The sequence below is a fragment of the Macaca thibetana genome, chromosome X (genome assembly GCF_024542745.1).
Source record: "Macaca thibetana thibetana isolate TM-01 chromosome X, ASM2454274v1, whole genome shotgun sequence".
NCBI lineage: Eukaryota > Metazoa > Chordata > Mammalia > Primates > Cercopithecidae > Macaca > Macaca thibetana.
This window is the reverse complement of record NC_065598.1, coordinates 18,754,643-18,775,772: the sequence shown is the minus strand read 5'-3', so window position 1 is coordinate 18,775,772 and position 21,130 is coordinate 18,754,643. Positions and strand designations below refer to the sequence as shown.

Below are 21,130 nucleotides of genomic sequence, written 5' to 3'. Positions count from 1 at the left end.
ATTACAGGTGTGTGGGAAGTGAGGACCATGTTGGCGAGGGGACTCTTCTTGTTTGGTTTGCACAGTGCACTATTTTTATTACATGTCTTTTATTTGGGCTATGGGAGTGCTGATGGGGATTATGGGGGGCCTAAAGTCTCCCAAACCAAACCTTGGCATTATCACTGAAGTTTCAATTGACCTTGCCACCTCCTATGTATTTTACACATGGGGAAACTGAGACCCAGACTGTCTAAGTGACAATACCCATTAGTCAGTGGCAACACTGGTAAACACCAAGCCCCTCATTTCCTGATTGTCTACCTGATGCTTTTGCTATGACACCATTCCACCTTTCACACCCAGGTGTTAATGGAGCAGGAGCTTGAGAGTCATGCTCTGACTTATTCCAGTCCTGGCTCTGCCACTTACTAGCTGTGGACCTTAGGAAAAGCACATAACCTATCTGTGCCTTGGTTTCCTCAGCTGTACGGTCCTCTGTGGGTTGCCGCGAGGATTTTGTGAAATCAAGTATAAAGTATGTAAAGATCTAGCAGTATTAGTCGATTGTTACTGTTATCCTAAACCCTCATCCCACTGTCTTTTTTTTTTTTTTTTTTTTTTTTTTTGAGGCAGGGTCTCACTCTGTCACCCAGGCTGGAGTACAGTGGTGCAATCCTGGCTCACTGCAGCCTTGACTTCCTGGGTTCAAGTGATCCTCCCACTTAGTCTCCTGAGTAGTCGAGAGTATATGCAACGCCACCATGCCAGCTGATTTTTGTACTTTCCTGGGTATAGACGAGGTTTCACCATGTTGGCCAGGCTGGTCGAGACTCCTGGACCCAAGCAATCCTCTTGCCTCAGCCTCCCAAAGTGCTGGGATTGCAGACATGAGCCACCGTGCCCAGCCCAGCCCACTGTCTTGATTTGCACCTGAGTCCCATGTTCTCTTCGTGCTCTGTTTCCCTTGGGAAAGAATGAATCTGTTTGAGACCATCATGTGCTCTATTTGTAGACGATTTGGCCACAGGTCAATTCATTTGAAGTTCTAAGGAGAGCCGTGCCCTGAGCACTGATGAGCTGTCCTCCTCTGCCACCTCCCTTTGCCGAGAGCCTACATTAAGGGACCTATCAGTGGGAAGTGGGCAAGGTGACAAGAATTTTGCCTTCTCTATTCTGTCTCTGCCATGTTTGCTGCCTGGCTGACGCCTGCTGATCAAGCTCCATCACTGGCTCAAAGACCCTGTGGGACTACAGCCAAAGCCACCCACTCTTCAGTTGCTGGGACATCAGCCCACAGGCTTTGGATAAATATTTACCTGCAAATCCCGAGCAGCCATAGCCTTCCTTCATATCTCCAGATAGTACCCATGTAGAAGGCATGCGATTAGGGCAGAAAAACCTGTGGCTGGAGGGCCGGGGTTCCCTCCTTAATCCCAACCTCTTTTCTCTTCCATAGGTACTGATGTCAAAGTTATGTGAATCTGAGAGCGTGTGTCAAGAAGAATGAAACTTTGGCTGAAAGTACAGCAAAATATGAATTTTTAAGAACTGTCTTATTTATATTTTTTAGACATATTTCTTTTTTTCTTTTCTTTTTTTTTCTTTTTTTCTTTTTTTTTTTTTTTTAGAGACAGGATCTCACTCTGTCACCCAGGCTGGAGTACAGGGGCATGATCATAGCTCATGGTAGCCTCCAACTGCTGGGCTCAAGCCATCCTCCCACCTCAGCCTCCTCAGTAGCTGGGATTACAGGGGCAAGCCACTGTGTCTGGCTACCAGGTTTTGATAAAGCTAAACTTACCATACAACATAGCACTCTTCTAGGTATTTACCTAAGTGAAATAAAAGTTTATATTCACACAAAAAGCTGTATGTGAATATTTATTGCCTTTATTCATAATAATCAACATGCACCGCCATGCCTGGCTACTTTTTTTTTTTTTAATAGAGATGGAGTCTCACTGTGTTGCTCAGGCTGGTCTTGAACTCCTGGGCTCAAGCAATCCCCTCACCCCAGCCTCCCAAAGAGCCTTAAAGTTCTTTTTTAAACAGCAAGTTTGTTTAAAGGAAAAGCATACTTACTCTGGTATCACTCTTAACTTTAGAAATTCAAGCAACTGTTAATATGAGATAGACATATTTTAACTTGTTACTGACATGAGACATACATACACAAAAAAGTGCCCATAGATCCGTTTAAACTGTACCCAGATCAAGAAGCCAGACATTACCCGTAAGCCCTTCTTACTCTCCAGTGACCGCTATCCTAACTTCTAACAGCATAGGTTAGTTTTGTCTGTTTTATCCTTTACAGAAACAGAATCACATAGTGTCTGTGTTTTTGTGCCTGACTTCTTCACTCAACATTGTTTCAGAGGTTCATCTGTATTAAGCATAGCAGTGGTTCATGCAGTCTCATTGCTGTCTGGGATTCCGCTTTGTGACTATATCACTACAATGTCTGTGATTCATTCTGTTGGTGGGCATCTGGGTCGTTTCCAATCTGGGCTATTGCAAATATACTGGTATGATATTCTAGTTCATATCCTTTGGTAAACATACACACTGATTGAGGTTGTGTGTACATCCAGAAGGGGAATTGCTGGTCAGAGGGTAGTTGTACTCTCAGCTTTAATAGATTCTGCCAAAGAATTTTCCAAAATGCTTGTAGAACTTTACACTCCCACTAGCGGTGTATGAAAATTCTTTAGGTATGTGGTCTATGTAAAATAAAAATAAAGAAGTTAATATGAAAAAAAGTATATGTAAGTTAAAAATACATATAAGTTAAGTTCATATTTATATACATATGTTAAAAATATGTAACTTATATGTAAAAATAACATATATATTTTTACATGTAACTTATAAGTAAAAATACATATAAGTTAAGTGTTAAGTTCATTCAAAAGGAACAAATTTAACCGGTTGGAGTAATACTGAGTGTGTTTATTAAATACACCATTTCCCCCTTAATCAAAACTTAATTCATGTATGTAACCTGGATAAGCTTCCTGACTCTACTCTCCCTTAATCCAACCAGTTAAAAGTCTTTCTGAAAACACTGTCCATTCATTTATTCCGTTAGAATGTTGTGAGTGTTAATAAATTGGTGTTTGCAAAACAAATTCAACCCCTCCTGCAAAGCAGAATATACATCTCGCCCATCATGTGTCTAAAATAGCAGAGTCAGCCAGGATGTTCCCTGAAGATCTGCACTTGATAACCATCGCATCTCCAGGGCTGTGAATGCAATTCAGAATCCAGAATTTTGTTCTAGTTGTAAAGAAAAAACGGTATATTCTCCTACAGGTTTAACAAAAGAGAACGATGCTTTTAAAACGATAAAGCATTTTGCGAATACAGGTGTTATTCGACTATAAAGGCGGCAGGGGAGAGGGGCAGTAAAATGAGCCGGAGAGGGAATTCAGAGCGCTTATTTTTTCCCTGGTCTCTACAGCTAATTTGTATTGTAGAACTGAACCTCCATTTTCCCATCTGTAAAATAGGGTATTTTGACAAATTGCTTAGGGGATCTGTAAGTCCCATCCAGATCTAGTTTTTATTCTATGACCATGCAGAAGGAGAGATGCTGAGACAGAAAGGTAGAGGGGACCAGGGACAACTCACTTTATATACCCCCTCCACCTCGACCCCCAGCAGGCAGAGCGCCGGAGATCCCGGTTTCTGGGAACCCGGTGTATTTCCAGACCTTCGCCAGGAAACCATCGAGCTGAATCCTTTACTGGGACATTTCTCATTTACTGCTTTCTCCAAATCCCCCTCAAGTGGACTGACATCTGATCTCCGGATTCAGGAATATGCTGGCAGAAGGGCGCCCTCGGGGCTCCCACCCATCACAGCGTGTGACACTGAAACGGGCATATCGGTACCGGGGCGAGCCTTAAAGTGAGCCGCTGAGTCTGGAGGTTGGGGTCTCCAAGGAGGAGCGCGCTGGGCTGGACGCCGGGCATCCAAGGGTCCCGCAGTGCCTGGAGCCCAGGAGCGCCGCGGGGCCCCCGGCTGCGGTGGGGTGGGCGGCTCGGCTCGCCGCCCCCTCTTTTCCCCGGTCCTGGCCCCGAGCTCCCAGCCAGTCTTCGGCCGGCCGCGCTGCCCGCTCCCCCTCCTCCCTCCGCGCCCCGCCCGCTCCCCACCTCCGCGCCCAGCCTCGCAGCCGCCGAGCGCCGGACGCGCCACGCCGCGCTGGGCAGCTGGAGAGCTGGCGGCCGAGCGGGCCGGGAGCGGCGGGGGCGGCGCCCAGGCCGCGGGCGGGGGGAGGAGGGCCGCAGCCCGGGAGAGGGGAAAAGGCGGGCCGCACGGCGCCAGCAGCCAGCCCCGAGGACGCGAGCGGCAGGTAAGCGCTCGGCGTCGGGACGGGTATGACCCCTTGGGCTCCTGAGACCCAGACTCGCACAGCCGGCCACGGGCGCTGGAGGCTCGGGCGCAGCGTCTAACCCCGAAGGGCGGCGGGCCAGCGGGCCGGCGGGACGAACGCGCCTTCCGCCCGGCTGCGGTTCCTAGCCCGGGCCCGGGACCGTCCTGAAAGGCGGAGGCGTAACTCCCAACCCTGGGGCTGGTTCCCCGACGGGAGGAACCCGGGCGCCGTGGGAAAGGGGGCTCCAAGGGGAGACGCGCGTCTCCAAAACCTTCGGACAGGGCCGGACTCTCCCCAGCCCGCGGGAAACTGAGCCACGAGCCTGACTCGCGCGGGCGGTGTGCTAGACGCCAATTCCCGGGAGCCCGCCTCCCCGCGCCTGGCCGGGCTGCGGCGGTGCTGGCGGAGCGCGAACGCGCCCGGGCCCGGGACGGCTTGGGGCGGCACCACTCGGCGCGGCCCCGAACAGGTGGCCTCGGGCTCCGAGGGACGGAGCGGCGGCCGGGAGCCAGGGGGTGAGCTCGCCGGGGAAGGAGGGGGCTCGTGGTCTCGGAGTGAGCGCATTTCGGCAGGGACTCGAGTTTTGAGGCTCCGGAACCCGATAAAAAGTGAGGGGGAAGAAGAGAGCTGACCTCCCGAGAGCCAGACGAAGCAGGGGACAGGTTTTCCGTGGCTGCTTCGACAGTGACAGTCCGTACTGTGCACGAGAATCCCCAGGGATCCCGTTAAAATGAGATTCTGATCCCGCAGGTCTGGGGTGGGGGCCGAGCGTCTGCATTTCTAAGAAGCTCCCAGAGGCTGCTGATGCTGTTCCATGGACCACACTTTATCCGGCAGGCCCTACGGAAGTACTTTTTGTCCTGAAGGCTGAAAACCTTAGGAAAAGTGGGAGATCGGGAGACGAGGTCCTAAGATTTTACAATATATATAGCTTTAATACCTCTTTGCCACCTTTGCCCCCAAACGCACACAAAAACACTTGCTACTCTAAAGGCCAAGGTAAACTTTCCCTTCACCCCCTGAAGATTCGCTTTAAAAATTAACAGACAAAGGCAGATTGGTTGGAGAAAAGGCATGCAAATGTATTGATGTGTCCACGGGGAGAGAACAATAGAGTGATTACCCCCAGCCCCCCAATGGGGTACAGAAGCGTGTAGATTATCTCGAGGTTGCAGAAAGAAAGGGGGCTCAACGCATGGCCCCAAACAGGTTACGGTGGTAAAAGAGGTTTTGAGAGGGGGAGAAGGGGAGGCCTGGCCAGCAAAAGTGGTCTGGAGATGTCAGTGAAACCTCACAGGTGACAGCTCTCAGAGAGAATAGACAGTAAATGTTTCTTTCAGACCTTTAAAGGTGTCAGATTCTCAGTTAATTTCTCCTAGATCTGGACAAGAGAGGACCTCAATAAAGCCTGGCTACATCCATGCAGATTCTCTACAAATGCAAATCTCCGGCACCAAGGACAGCTTTGCATTAGCTCTGCTGGCTGGCTCTCTAAACCATTTCAAAATATGTCAAAGAAATATATTTTGGGGTAAAATGTTTTGATTTCCTTCACTACTTATTTAATAGCGAAATGTTTTACTTTTCTTACCAACTTTCTAGCCAAATACACGATCTGATAGCAGGGCTGGCTTCATGGACATGCATCCTGCACTTGGTTTAATGCCGAAATTCTTAATTTTTGAACAAGGGGCCTCTCCTTTTCATTTTGCACTGGGTCCCACAAATTATGTAGCTGATCCTAATAGTCACCATAGGTGGAAAGAGAACCCATTTTTTGATCAGAGTTCGAGGTGGTGGGTGATGGAGAGTAGAGGTTCATTAAGGGAAGACTAGCTAGATGTTGCAGTTGCTCCAGTCTTTCTCAACTCCTCTTTGGCTATCTGAAGAGATAAGTCTAAGAGCATACCCAGGCATGCATGGTGTGACAAAATTTACTGCTTTATTAATATTAATAGTTAACAATTTATTAGGAGCTTAATTATTGATAGACAATGCAATTAAGTTTGATATTGCAATAATTTTCCAAGTTTATCGACAAGTTTGTGTGTTATTTCCAAAGGACTGGGGGGTCTCTATTTAGCGTCTCATAAAATTTTGCTTAGTTAAGATCTAAGATGAGCTGGACATTGCTTGGTTTGGCAGCTTTCATAGCTCAAATGCAAAGCTGGAAAACAAAAAGTGGCCAAATTTTGTAGCTGTTCAGGAGTATTGTTTTACAGGGCCTCAGCGTGATGCCAGCCTGGATCGGATTCCCTTCTGTTTTTATCAATCCCACATCCCTGCAAGGTGACTTTCATTAAAAGGGGGATAGAGCAGATTTAGCTACTGAAAAACACTGAAGAAAGGCAGGGCCAGCATCAGTATTTTGTCTGTGAAGAAATCTTGCCAAAAACCCACCGATTCCAGGTGTGTATACTTTTCTAGAAAAAAAGAAATGTTGATCCGGCCACTGCACTCCAGCCTGGGCGACAGAGTGAGACTCCGTCTCAAAAAAAAAAAAAAAAGAAAAGAAAAGAAAAGAAAAAAGAAATGTTGGAAATACAGAAAAGAAAAAGATTGTACTCTAACTATGGAGATGATTTTGTTTAGCAGAGGGAGAAAAAGTCAGAGAAGTGGCATTTCATTGGCGGGTTTGGCAGGGAAAGGAAAGCTGCTGTGTTTTTGGTACCATGAACAGCCTTCCAGAAATGGCAAAGTGAGTTTGCTCAGGTGCAAGGAAGAGCCAGCAAAGAAGCTGATTTTCCATTGCTGATGTGATCATTGTGGGAACTCAGAGGAGGACATCACGACATATGTTCTTGGTGCTTTGACGGCTCAGATGAAACTGAAAAACACATTTTTCCAGTTTTCTGCCTGAGAGTTCCAAGTCACTTTCAAATACACGATACAAACTGGGAAGAGTGCTATTAAATTAACAAAAGGAGGGAGAGGGAGGTGTTTCTGTAATGTTCACAGTTCAAAAGATAGAAAAGAGGGATTCTGACTTTACTCAAAACCTGGGAGCTAGTTTTCATGCTTCACTGAGAAGGGTTTCCCTGACCACAAGATAGGAAGAAAAAAGTTCTTTTAAAATGTTTATGGTTTCAAAAATGTGTAGGTATTTAATCTGCATGGAACTTATTTTGGGATCATGGTGTGAGGTAGTGGGTGGTGGAACTTAAGAAATGGGCTAACGTTTGGGGAAAGCTATCGTAAAATAAATTCCCACAATCAAATAAATTGTGGTAAACACTGTCCCATTTTACAAATCAAATTAATGAGTTCTTCAGTCTACTCCATGCTTTTCAAATTGAAGTGTAACTTATTATAGTAAAATTCACTCTTTTCAGTGTACAGTTCTAGAAGTTTTGACAAATGTATACAGTCATGTAACCACCATCATATCAGGATGTAGAAGAATTCTACCACTGCAAGGAATTCCCTGTCGACTCTTTGTAGTCAGCCTCCCCCAACTCTCAGCCCCTGGCAACCACTGATTTGTTTGGTGCCCCCATAATTTTGTTCTTTTCAGAATGTCCTGTAAAAAAACTTATGTACTCTGTAGGCTTCTGAGCCTGCCTTCTTTCAGCTAGCATAATGCATTTGAGGTTTATCTGTGTTGCATGGATCAATGCTTCATTCCTTATTGTTGCTGAGCAGTGTCCCAAAGTTTGTTTATCCACTCACCAACTGTTGATGATTATGAATAAAGCCAATATAAATATTCACATATGGCTTTTTGGATGAATGTAAACTTTTATTTCACTCAGGTAAACATGTAGAAGATTGCTATGTTGTATGTTAGCTTTATCAAAAACTGGTAGCCGGGCACAGTGGCTCATGCCTGTATTCCCAGCTACTCAGGAGGCTAAGGCGGGAGGATTGCTTGAGGCCAGGAGTTCAAGAACAGCCTCGGCAACATAGCAACATCCCCGTCCCTACAAAAAAATTTAAAAATTACCTGGGCATGGTAGCATGCACATGTAGTCCTAGCTACTCAGGAGGCTGAGGCAGAGGGATCTCTTGAGCCGAGGAGTTTGAGGCTGCAGTGAGCTATGATTGGGCCACTGCACTCCAGCCTGGGCAACAAGAGTGAAACTCTGTCTCAAAAAAGAAAAAGAAAGACAGAAAGAAATTGTATCCTTTTTTCCTCACTTCATTTTCTATAGTAGTGAGTAGGAAGGCTATTTAATTGTTTTTTGTTCATTTATCTTATATTCAGGCCGTTTTACTGAACTTTTCTTAGTTCTAATAGTTTTTCAGTTGATTTTCTTGGATTTTCAAAGTAAACAGTCAAATTATCTGCAAATGGCAATAGTATAGGGAATTTTCACTCCAATATTATTACCTCATTTTATTTTCTTGCTTTAGTGGCTAGGCTTCCCTGTAGGATAATGTTGAGTAGTAGTTGCTACTATTTTACCTTTAACTATTGTGCTTGCCATAGGGTTCGGGTAGCTACCTTAATTATCCTCAGGAGGTTTCTTTTCCATTGTTAGCTTGCTAAAAGTCTAAAGTTTAATTTTAAAATTTCTTGTTCTGCTTGGAATTCTTTTTTTTTTTTTCCATCGAAAGCCTAAGAGGTTTAGGATCAGTTCGCTTCTTGACTTTGGAAGTTCATATTTTGATCTCACTGGAGGATAAGTTAGTGTAGCATTAAGTCAATTCATTTTATTTTATTTTATTTTATTTTATTTTATTTTATTTTATTTTATTTAGATAGAGTCTCGCTCTGTCACCTAGGCTGGAAAGCAGTGGTAGTAATCTCAGCTCACTGCAACCTCCGTTTCCTGGGTTCAGGTGATTCTCCTGCCTCAGCCTCCTGAGTACCTAGGACTACAGCTGCGCACCACCACACCTGGCTAATTTTCGTATTTTTAATAGAGACGGGGTTTTGCCATATTGGCCAGGCTGGTCTCGAACTCCTGACCTCAAGTGATCCACCCGCCTTGGCCTCCCAAAGTGCTGAGATTACAGGCATGAGCCACCACGCCTGGCAATTCATTTTATTTAGATGATGAAGAACCTACCTTTGGAGTTTTTTTTTTTATATAATGTTCTTATTTGGGGGAATGCTGGGTGTACTGAGGAAGAAAGATAATCAAGAGATAGTTTATAACCTACTCGTGTATAAATAAGGTAGCTTTTTCTAGTGTTCAAAGTTTTTTTGCCCACCATTCACAATAAGTACATTTTATATTTATTTTCTTTCTTTCTTTCTTTTTTTTTTTTTTGGAGACAGAGTCTCACTCTGTTGCCCAGGCTAGAGTGCAGTGGTGCCATCTCAGCTCACTGCAGCCTCCGCCTCCCAGGTTCAAGCAATTCTCTGCCTCAGCCTCCCGAGTGGCTGAGATTGCAGGCGCCCGCAACCACGCCCGACTAACTTTTTTTTCTTTTTTTTTGTATTTTTAGTAGAGATGAGGTTTCACCATCTTGGCCAGGTTGGTCTTGAACTCCTGACCTCGTGATCCACCCGCCTTGGCCTTCCAAAGTGCTGGGATTACAGGCGTGAGCCACCACGCCTGGCCACATTTTATATTTCAACTCAGTACAAACTTGTATATAATGGAAACAAACTCTCACAAAGTCTTTGTCTTTTTCCTGTGTGCAGTATATTGATATTTTCAATTATCTTTCATCTGTTCGATTTCATTTTAAACTGATGATCATGATTTTCCAAATTGATTTGACCACCCTTTCATTTGATTTTTTGACCCACAGTTTGAAAAACATTGTTTTGTAAAACTGCTCATTTAGTTTCTAAGCCCCCAAACTGCTGGATTGTATCCAGTACAGATTCATTTTATATCAGATCCTGCTATGATGCAAAGTGAGTTCATTTATTATGCTCTGAGATCATTGTAACTACCCATTTCTCTTTTGAATTACTGTGTAGCCTCTAAACCGGTCTTTCAGTGTCTACTTTTGACCCCACAGAATAGCCAATAAATGCAGTCTTATAAGTCCGTGGCTCAAACTCCCCCCTAATGACCTCTTCCCACACTTTTTTTTTTTTTTTTTTTTTTTTTTTTTTTTTTTTGAGATGGAGTCTAGCTCTGTTGCTCAAGCTGGAGTGCAGTGGAGCGATCTCGGCTCACTGTAACCTCTGTCTCCCGGGTTCAAGAAATTCTCCTGCCTCAGCCTCCCTAGTAGCTAGTACTACAGTTACACACCTCCATGCCTGGCTAATTTTTATATTTTTGGTAGAGTCAGGGTTTCACCACATTGATCAGGCTGGTCTCGAACTCTTGACCTCAGGTGATCCACCCACCTCGGCCTAAAGTGCTGGGATTACAGGTGTGAGCCACCGTGCCTGGACTTTTTTTTTCTCTTGAGACAGGATCTCGTTCTTTTGCCCAGACTGGAGTGCAGTGTCATAATCACGGCTCACTGCAGCCTCAACCTTCCAGGCTTAAGTGATCCTCCCACCTCAACCTCCTGAGCAGCTGGAGGCACTACAGGCTTGCGCCACCATGCCTGGCTAATTTTTAAAAAGTTTTTTGTAGTGACAGGGTCTCCCTGTGTTGCCCAGGCTGGTCTCGAACTCCTGGATTCAAGCAGTCTTCCTGTCTCCGCCCCTCAAAGTGCTGAGACTACAGGCATGAGCCTCTGCATCCGGCGTGCACTTTTTTTTTTCTTAAAGGAGATGGGGGTCTCAGTCTGTAGCCCAGGCTGGAGTGCAGTGGTGTGATCATAGCTCACTGCAGCCACAAACTCCTGGGCTCATGCAACCACACCCAGCTAATTTTTGTATTTTTAGTAGGGATGGGGTTTCACCATGTTGGCCAGTCTGGTCTTGAACTCCTAACCTCAAGTGATCCTCCTGCCTCGGCCTCCCAAAGTGCTGGGATTATGGGTGGGAGCCACCGCGCCGCCTCCTACCATACTTACAATCAATCCCTAGGGCCTCACTGATACGTCCTTTACCCCCATTCTCAACTTTTCCAAACACAGCGTGCTCTGTGCTTGTGTTCCTCACCCAAGCCAAGCATTTGCTGTGCTGCTTGCCCAGAATGCCATTTCACCAGATATTCACACGACTTGTTTCTTTGTTTCATCTGGGTCTTCTCTAACCCTCATTCTAAAACCGTACTCACCACTTACCACAGGAAGGGTCCATTCCCTTATCCCACTTTTGTTTTCTTTGTATCACTGTTACCTGCAATTATGTTATTTACCTATTTGTTTACTGATGCTGCGTCTTCTTTTCCCTGCTGGAATATAAATTCCAGGAAGTCAGGGACTTTGTGTATTTCGCTCATCATTGTGTTGTCAGGACTTAGAACAGCGGGACATAGTAGATGCTTTATCCACGTGTCTAATGACCGAATGAATGAGCCTAGAATCTAGATAAAATCTGACACTTGTCCTAAGAGAAGTGTAATGTGCCCTGCCTTTCTGTTCCATGTTAGTGTGGAAATTTCTTTAGGTTAAGCGTGGAGTATTTTAATGTAAGCAGTTCATTAACACACTCACCTGGTATCCACTATATTTCTGACCCTCTCATAATAATAATAACGATAGCTAATATTTACTGAGCAGTTACTACTCTTACTGCTTTACATATAATAACTCTAATCCTCCCAACCTCTTGAAGCAGGTACAATTCTCATCATTTTACAGATGAGGAAACTGAGGTACAGAGAAGTTAAGTTGCTTGTCTCAGGTCATACAGAAGGTAAGCAGCGGGTCCAGGGTTTGAATACAGACCATCTGATTTCAGAGCCTGTGTTCTTAATCACAAGCTCCTATAGCTAGAGCAAGGAGTGTGCACAATTCCTGACCTTTGTAAGCCTGGCATGTTTATGGCTTAGCACAGTGGTTCTCAACTGGAGGTGATTTTGCCTACCAGGGGACATTTGACAACGTCAAGAGACATTTTTAGTTGTCATGACTGGCAGGGTTTGGAGGTGCTACTGGTATCTAGTGGGGAGAGGTCAGGGATGCTGCTAAACATCCTAAAGTGCACAGCACAGCCCCCTCACCCCAACAAACAATGATCCAGCCCAAGCGTTAATAGTGCCAAGGTTGAGAAACCCTGCCGTGGCACAGTGGTTCTGAAAGCCCGCTGCCCATTGGAATCACTGGGGGAGCTTGATAAATCAATACCGATGTCCAAGTCTGGTTCCTGACCTTAATAAACCTCAAATGGACCTTCAACATGGCCTGCAGTCCTACCATGCTTGCCTAGTGGGTTTTCTTTTCCATTCTCCAGAACAGCTGTTTGACACCTTTTATTTCCTCTGCCCCTCCTAGATCAGTTGCTGATTCTGGCTCATTCAACAGGAGCCTCCTTATATCCCACTACCCAGACCCCCAACAGGCCCATATTTGCACAAATAAAGTGTTCCCCACTGCCACTATGAAACTGTGACTGAAATGTCCCTAATGGATCTAATGGATCAAAAACTGGCTTCTTTTCTGGGCTCTGGGTCCCTCATCCTCTTTGTCTTCTCAGGGACATTTTTTTTTCTTAATTTTTTTTTTTTTTTTTTTTTTTTTTTTTTTTTTTTTTTTGAGACAGATTCTTGCCCCGTCACCCAGGCTGGAGTGCAGTGGTGCAATCTCGGCTCACTGTAACCTCTGCCTCCCGGGCTCAAGTGATTCTCTTGCCTCAGCCTCCTGAGTAGCTGGGACCACAGGTGCCCCCCACCATGCCTGGCTATTTTTCTTTGTATTTTCAGTAGAGATGGGATTTTGCCATGCTGGCCAGGCTGGTCTCGAACTCCTGGCCTCCGGTGATTCGCCCGCCTCAGTCTCCCAAAGTGCTGGGATTACAGGCGTGAGCCACCGCACCTGGCCTTAACTTTTTATTTAGAAATAATTTTAAACTTTACAAATAAGTTGAACATTTTTTTAAAAAAGTACAAAGAATACTCCTGTGCCCTTAATCCAGATTCCTCCGTTGTTAGCATTTTATCCTGTTTGCTTTATCATTTACACTCTTGCTCATGCACCCGGGATTTTCCTGAACCATTTGAGGATAAATTTCATGCAGCAAGACCTTTAACTCCTAAATCCTTCAGTAGGGATTTCCTAAGTATAAGAATATTCTCTCAAATAATCACAGCACTGTTATCAACCTCAGTAAATGTATTGATAAGATACTGTTATCTAATCTGCCATTTGTATTCCAATTTTGACAGTAGACCTGATAACATCCTTTACAGCATTTTTGTCCTTCTAGTACGGGATCCAGTTTAGGGTTGTTGCATTGATTGATTGATTGATTGATTGATTGATTGAGATAGGCTGGAGTGCAGTGGCACCATCTTGGCTCATTGCAACCTCTGCCTCCCAGGTTCAAGTGATTCTCCTGCCTCAGCCTCCCGAGTAGCTGGGACTACAGGCATGCGCCACTCCCAGCTAATTTTTTTATTTTTAGTAGACATGGGGTTTTGCCACGTTGGCCAGGCTGGTCTCAAACTCCTGACCTCAGGTGATCTGCCCACCTCAGGCTCTCAAAGTGTTGAGATTACAGGCGTGAGCCACTGCGCCAGCAGGCTTAGGGTTATTGCATCTAGTTGTCGTGTCTCTTAGTCTCTTTTAGTCTGGAACACTTCTATTGCCTTTCTTTGTAACATTGATATTTGGGTTGAATATAGACTATGCCCTCTTCTTTTTTGTTTTTGTTTTTGTTTTTTTTGAGACAGAGTCTCACTCTGTCGCCAGGCTGGAGTACAGTGGCGCGATCTCGGCTCACTGCAACCTCCACCTCCTGAGTTCAAGCGATTCTCCTGCCTCAGCCTCCCAAGTAGCTGGGATTACAGGTATGAGCCACCACGCCCAGCTAATTTTTGTATTTTTAGTAGAGACGGGGTTTCACCATGTTGGCCAGGATGGTCTCAATCTCTTGACCTTGCGATCTACCTGCCTTGGCCTCCCAAAGTGCTGAGTGCGGGGATTACAGGCGTGAGCTACTGCACTCGGCCTTTTTTTTTTTTTTTTTTTTTTTTAATAGAACATTAATCATGTCTGGTTTGTCTGATGTATCTTGTGACTGGACTCAGGTTATGCATTTTTAGCCTGAACACTGCGTGGATGACATTGTCCTTCTCAGGGTATCTTATTTGGAGGCTCACAATGTCCATCTCTTCCTCATTGGTGATGTTAATTTTGATCAGTTGGTCAAGGCATTGTCTAATTTCTCCACTGTGTAGTTATTGGTTTTTCTTTCCAAATCCTCAGTCTGTAAAAAGACACAAATATCCTGCTCAAAATTTCCCTCCAGGGCCAGGTGTGGTGGCTCACGTCTGTAGTCCCAGTACTTTGAGAGGCTTACGCGGAAGATCAGTTGCCCAGGTTGGAGTTCCAGACCAACCTGGGCAACGTAGTAAGACCCCGTCTCTACAAAGAAAATTTAAAAATTAGCCAGGCATGGTGGTATGTGCCAGTGGTCCCAGCTACTTGGGAGGCTGAGGTATTAGGATCACTTGAACCCAGGAGATCGAGGTTGCGATGAACCGTTATTGGACCACTGCACTCCAGCCTGGGTGACAGAGCAAGACCTGTCTGAAAATAATAATAATAATAATAAATCCCTTTAGATTTAGCATCCGGTGATGATTCTTGTATGATCTAGTCTTTAATATGGTTGAAAATAATAATTTCTGACTCTAGTATTCCCTCCACATTTGGTCCAGAGCCTGCCCTTCTCCCCTATTTATTGATTGATTCATCTATTTATTTTTGGTATGAAATAATGAATTCATATTTTCAAAATAGATCTACAATTCATTACTATACCTAATTACTTTGGTGCACAAATTGTAAAGGACTTAATTATGTATTGTTTCCTTCTCTCTTTTCTGCCTATTGAATTCCTCTCTCCCCATTGTTGATCATTCCCATCAGCTTACAATCCTGCCCTAATGTCTAATATCTTTATCAGCTCCATATTCCCCTCCATTCATTCCCTACCCCCATTATTAGTCAGCCCTTCTCAGAGGATCTTCTTAAAAGGATGCTCATATTTTATCACTCCACATTGTCAGTCCTCAGTGAATCCACATTGGCAAATACAACCATCACTTCTTTACTTACCATGTTTTACTTGGCAGCAGAATTTGACAGTCATTCCCTCCTTCTTTGACCACTTTCTTCTTGTGGCCCCCAGTATCCTACGCTCTCGTGGTTTTCCTATCTTGCTGGTAGCTCATTCTAAGTCTCCTTGTCCTCTCTTCTACCTACGAAGGTTGATGTCCCTCCAAGGCACTGGAAACTCTTCTTCTCTTTCTACCTACTCTCCTGGGATGAGCCCATTCATTCCTATGGCTTTCCATTCCATCTAGATGCCAGTACCTCCAGTTGTGACCTTTCGTACACTCAAGACTTAAAAATTTGCATGAATCTCTAAGAGGCATCTCAAACTCAGTATTTTCCAAAGCAAAATCCCGATTCCCTGTCACCCTCATGCAAAACCTGATTCTCTCCCAGTGAAATCCATCTCAGTCCATGACATCACCATTCACTCCATTGTTCAAGCTCCACACCTACAAGTTTCATGCCCCACATCCAACCCATCAACAAATCTTGTCAATTTGGCTTCTAAACCGTATCCCAAGTCTTCCCACTTCTCTCTATTCCTACTATTCCACTATACTTCAGTCCTTCCCCATCTCTTTCTTGGATGTTTGCAGTGGCCTCCTAGAATCCGATATCCACATGGCAGCTAGAGCATCTTCTTACAAGCGTTAGTTGGATTGTGTCATTCCCTGTTGGACTATGGAAGTCTGCCATGTTCTGGTCCCTGCCCCTGTTCTATCTCTCTTGCTGACTGTGCTTCTTTATTGATTCTTCCAGCACATTAACCTCCTTTTAGTTTTTTATACTAACTATTCTGCCTGGAATGTTCTTTCTGTTCTCTTCTTCATCTTCTGTTTTTTTTGTTTTGTTTTGTTTTTTTGTTTTTTTTGTTTTGTTTTGTTTTGTTTTTTGAGATAGAGTCTCACCCTATCACCCAGGTTGGAGTGCGGTGGCGCAATCTTGGCTCACTGCAACCCCCGCCTCCCGGGTTCAAGTAATTCTTGTGCCTCAGCCTCCTGAGTAGCTGGAATTATAGGTGTATGCAACCATACCTGGCTAATTTTTGTATTTTTAGTAGAGACGACAGGGTTTTGCCATGTTGGCCAGGCTGGTCTCAAACTCCTGGCCTCAAGTGATCCACCCGCCTTGGCCTCCCAAAGTGCTGGGATTACAGGCGTGAGCCACTGTGCCTGGTCCCTCCTTCATCTTCTTATTGCTGGTTCCTCATCATTCAGATCTCAGTTTAAATATCTCCTCTTTGATGACCTGATCCAAAATAGCCACCAGGTTACCATCTGTATCATCTCACCTTACTTTAATTCTCAATGCTGTATTTATTATCTGTTAATTTCCTTGTTGATTTGTACATTTATTGTTCTCTTCTCCTCCTTCCACCCTCCTCACACTAGAATGTGAGCAGGGTCCACATCTTTGCCCCCAGTGCCTAGAATAGTATTTGGTATATAGTATTCAATTTTGGTGTTTAATAAATATTTGATGAATAAATGATACATTTAATCCTTCATGCATGATTCTCAGCACATGGAAGACACTCAGTAAATGTCCTCTTGTTCCCTTTCCCCAGGAGTACATTCTTGTGTCTGGGGCTAGTCTAGAAGTTTCCAGTGAAGACAATCATCTGATAAAGAGATTTGTATTTCTGTATTAGGATCCTGATTATTAGGGTTTCTAGAAAAAGGGGAATTACATTTTACTGAGGAAAAAAACAGTGATAGAATTCCAGGGATCATTAGTGTCACATTTTTCAGTGTGGGACTTTCCTGGCCCTCCTAACTACAAGACTGGTTCTCAGATTCCACAAAATTGACATGTTTTATCTTGGGATTCTGATGTGTAAATTTTTGAAACACTTCATTTGGGAGGATCATGTGGATTTTTAGGTGGGAAGAAGGGGATAGCAAAGGAAGTGGCATTCTTCTCTGCCTTTGTTAATAGTATCATTGCCTCTGCCCATTTCAACGTTAGCTCTGGTATAACACAGGTGATAAGCTGTGTGTGCTATTGAAATCTGAGAAAAGGGCACCAAAAAATGTTTAGTACTTTGTACTGGTCTAAAATTTGTGATTTGAATATATAGGGAGAGCATGAGGAAGATGCATACTGAAGTGGTTTCCCTTTGAGGTATTATTTGAAGATCAGTTGTGATTTTTGGGAAAGCTCTTATAGTGGATTTTAAAGCTTCCAGGAAAAAAATCAGTACAAAGGAACACGACTAATAATTTTATCAGCAGATGATTCGCTTTTTGACAGAAATGTACCACATGTTTTTTGGGTATTTGGAGAAATCCTCACCCTTCACCCAGTAGGATTTTTTTTTAAACTGGGCCAGATGCTTATTGTATTCATAGTTCATACATGAGTCAAGAGCTGGGTGCCATTACTCACGCTTGTGATATTGATCACCTGTTCGTCACGATTCATCATTTCTAGCAACCATCCTTATGAAAGCAGGCAAGCGTGTCAAGTAGTATTTCATGGACATATTTAGAGGGTTCTTCTTCTTCCTTCTTCTTTCCTCTTCATCTTCTTTTTTGAGATAGGGTCTCCCTATATTGCCCAGGCCAGTCTTGAACTCCTGGGCTCAAGTGATCCTTCTGCCTCAGCCTAAGTGTTATTCTCTTTGATTCATCCATGAAAGTGGATCCAATGTGTCTACATACATTTTTTAAATTAAACTTTTATTGAAGTATAAATTATATACATTATCAATGTACAGCTCAATGAATTTTCACAAACTGTGCATACCCCTGTCACCAGCCCCCAGATCAAGAATCCAACACAAGCAGCCTTTAGAAGCCCTCCTCTTGCCTCCTTTCACTCACTGCCCCCCAAGGGTGGCTACTGTTCTCCCTCAAATGCTACATATTAGTTGTGCCTGTTCTTAAATTTCCTATATCTGGTACCAGACAGGCTACCTGACTTCTGCTCTGTATTGTTTGTGAATTTCCTCCATATCTTTGCATGTGGTTATAGTTGGATGATTGTCACCGCCGAATAATATTCCATTGCATGATTACCATGGTTTATCCTTTCTACTGCTGATGGCCTTTGTTTGGTTTCCAGCAGTTTTTGGTTTTTATGAGTGGTGCTGTGGGTAAGTCTCTTGCCTATCTTGTAGTGAACATATATGTGCATTACTACCAGGTAAATACCTAAAAGAATGCTTTAAATATATTATTAATAGTTTTTATGGTTGCTGTCAAATTATTTTCTCCTCTGAATGCAATTAGAATTAGTAGCCACGTTTGGACATAACTCACACATCTGTATCCATAGACAATGATGAGACTTTCTTTCTGTAACTTTTTTTTTCTCTCAAACTCCTCAAGCAACCCGCCCGCCTCAGCTTCCCAAACTCCTGGGATTACAGGCATGAGCCACCGCGCCTGGCTTTCTGTAACTTTTTTATTAAGTTCTAGCATTAGTTGTTTTTACATTTTAATTTTTTTTCCCTCCCTCCCTTGTTTCCTTCCTTTTTTGAGACGGAGTCTCACTCTGTCGCCCGGGCTGGAGTGCAGTGGCGCAATCTTGGCTCACTGCAACCTCCACCTCCTGGAGTGACTCTCCTGCCTCAGCCTCCCGAGTATCTGGGACTACAGGTGCACGCCACCACGCCTGGCTAATTTTTTGTATTTTTAGTAGAGACTGGGTTTCACTGTGTTAGCCAGGATGGTCTCGATCTCCTGACCTTGTGATCCACCCGCCTCGGGCTCTCGAAGTGCTAGGATTACGGGCATGAGCCACCGCGCCCAGCGTATACTTTAATTTTTTTTCTAATAATTGGTTTCTATGCTCATTTATTCCTTTACCAACTACCTATATCATATCATCATTTAAAAATATCTGAAGAATTTTAGCTTGCTTTTTCTTTTCCTGACTGCCCCCACCATCCCCAGCCCCAGCTGTATTTCTTTTGAAATGAAAAAAAAAACACTCCTGGACCTGCTGAATATGTTTTGCAGATACAGAGGCAAAGGTTTACCACCCGAATAGCTTTAGAATGGTACAGGCTTATTCAGCACTGATTCCTAGTCTTGCCAATGAGAGGTAAAAAGGACAAAGAAAGGAAGAAAGAAGGAGGTTTAAAAACTAAATTATGTTTTATTTTGTGGTGTTTCGGTTGACAGTAGTGTTTTTCTCTGTCTCCACTCAACTAATCTGGTCATTTGACCAACTGGATAGAGCAAATATTGTCTGAAATGAAGCAAATACATTCCATTTGATTTTGGTGGGAGACAAATTTTTAGGCAGAGAGAACACTTAGCAGATAGTGTCACGCACAGCAGTGCCTTTCAAATGCCAACATGCAAAATGATTGCCTGGGGATCTTGTTAAAAAGCATATGCGGATTCAGCAGCTTTGGGACTGGCCAGAGATTTCTGCATTGCAGCTCCTAGGTGAGGTGACGGTGCTTGCTGTTGGGCGGGGCGGGGGAGGAGGGAGAGCTGCACTTTGAGTAGCGAAGCTTTGGAACGCAGCTGCCTCCATGTTCCTGGGGATTCTGTGGAGTATTTGCCAGTTGCCCACTGATGGATGATAAACAGCTCTCCCAAGTGCCCCTCTGGGCTTGTCCTCTCAGCACTGCCGGCAGAACCAGGTTGTGTGTAGCCTGCATTAAAGCGGCAGACAAAGTCCAGGGCTCTTCCTTTTTTTTTTTTTTTTTTTTTTTTTTTTTTTTTTTTTTTTTTTTTTGAGACGGAGTCTCACTCTGTCACCCAGGCTGGAGTGCAGTGGCACGATCTCGGCTCACTACAACCTCCACCTCCCTGGTTCAAGCGATTCTCGTGCCTCAGCCTCCTGAGTAGCTGGGATTACAGGTGCCTGCCACCACGCCTGGCTAATTTTTGTATTTTTAGTAGAGACGGGATTTCACCGTGTTGCCCAGGCTGGTCTTGAACTCCTGGCCTCAAGTGATCTGCCCACCTCGGCCTCCCAAAGTGCTGGGATTACAGGCGTGAGCCACTGCACCTGGCCGCAGTGCTTTTTTTTTTAACCTCGAATAGCGACTTCTTTCTAACTTCCCTCACCTGGACTCTCCTCAAATATCTCATAACACCTGAAGAGAAACCACTAACCTCCTCAAACACACGCCAAACCAAAACACACACACACAAACACACACGATCCCAGATACTGACATGGAGAAAGGAGTAGGGTGGGGCAGGCATGAAGCCACCTTCTTTTCTCCTGGCTTCGCTATCGCACACTTCCTCATTCATTCCAGAGCAACTAGGTGTCTGTTTCAACATCCCTGGCCCTACCATTGTAGCACACACCAGCTGCCTTCCAGCCACGAGCTGCACATTTCTCTGCACATTTCTCTGTGGGGGCCGTCTTTACACACCCATGCTGCAGGCTGGAAGTGCCAGGGAATTAATAGCTCCCACCCCACCCCAGGAGCAGCCCTCAACCAATGCCTGTTGTAAGTCAGTGGATCTATACCCCAGCTCTTTTGCCCTCAAGTGGGATAATTCAGACCGGTGTTCTACACTGGCTTCCAGAATTCCCCAGAAGGACTAAACTCCCATTGCTCCCAGTGGTGACTGGCTTGATAACGCCATCTATTGGCTGCCTTCCTGCCCCAACTCACATGTCCACTCTATCTGTTCCCTGGGGTCACATCCTAAATAAACTACTTGATCTTGAATATGTGCCAAAGAGTTACCTTCTTTTTCTTTTTTTTTTCTTTTTTTTTTTGAGACTGAGTCTCGCTCTGTCGCTTAGACTGGAGTGCAGTGCTACAAC

The 21,130-nt window shown here is 44.5% G+C and overlaps 2 protein-coding genes across 2 annotated transcripts in view; one reads left to right on the top strand and one right to left on the bottom strand.

Moving 5' to 3' along the window:
- Positions 1-21,130, bottom strand: part of PDHA1 (pyruvate dehydrogenase E1 subunit alpha 1) — a 563,563-nt gene that overhangs the window by 227,463 nt on the left and 314,970 nt on the right. The gene's annotated exons all lie outside the window — the stretch shown is intronic.
- Positions 4,300-21,130, top strand: part of ADGRG2 (adhesion G protein-coupled receptor G2) — a 134,732-nt gene continuing 117,901 nt past the window's right edge. The window contains exon 1 of the mRNA XM_050776623.1: positions 4,300-4,336. The gene's annotated coding sequence lies outside the window, so the exon portion shown is untranslated. The remainder of the gene's footprint in view (positions 4,337-21,130) is intronic.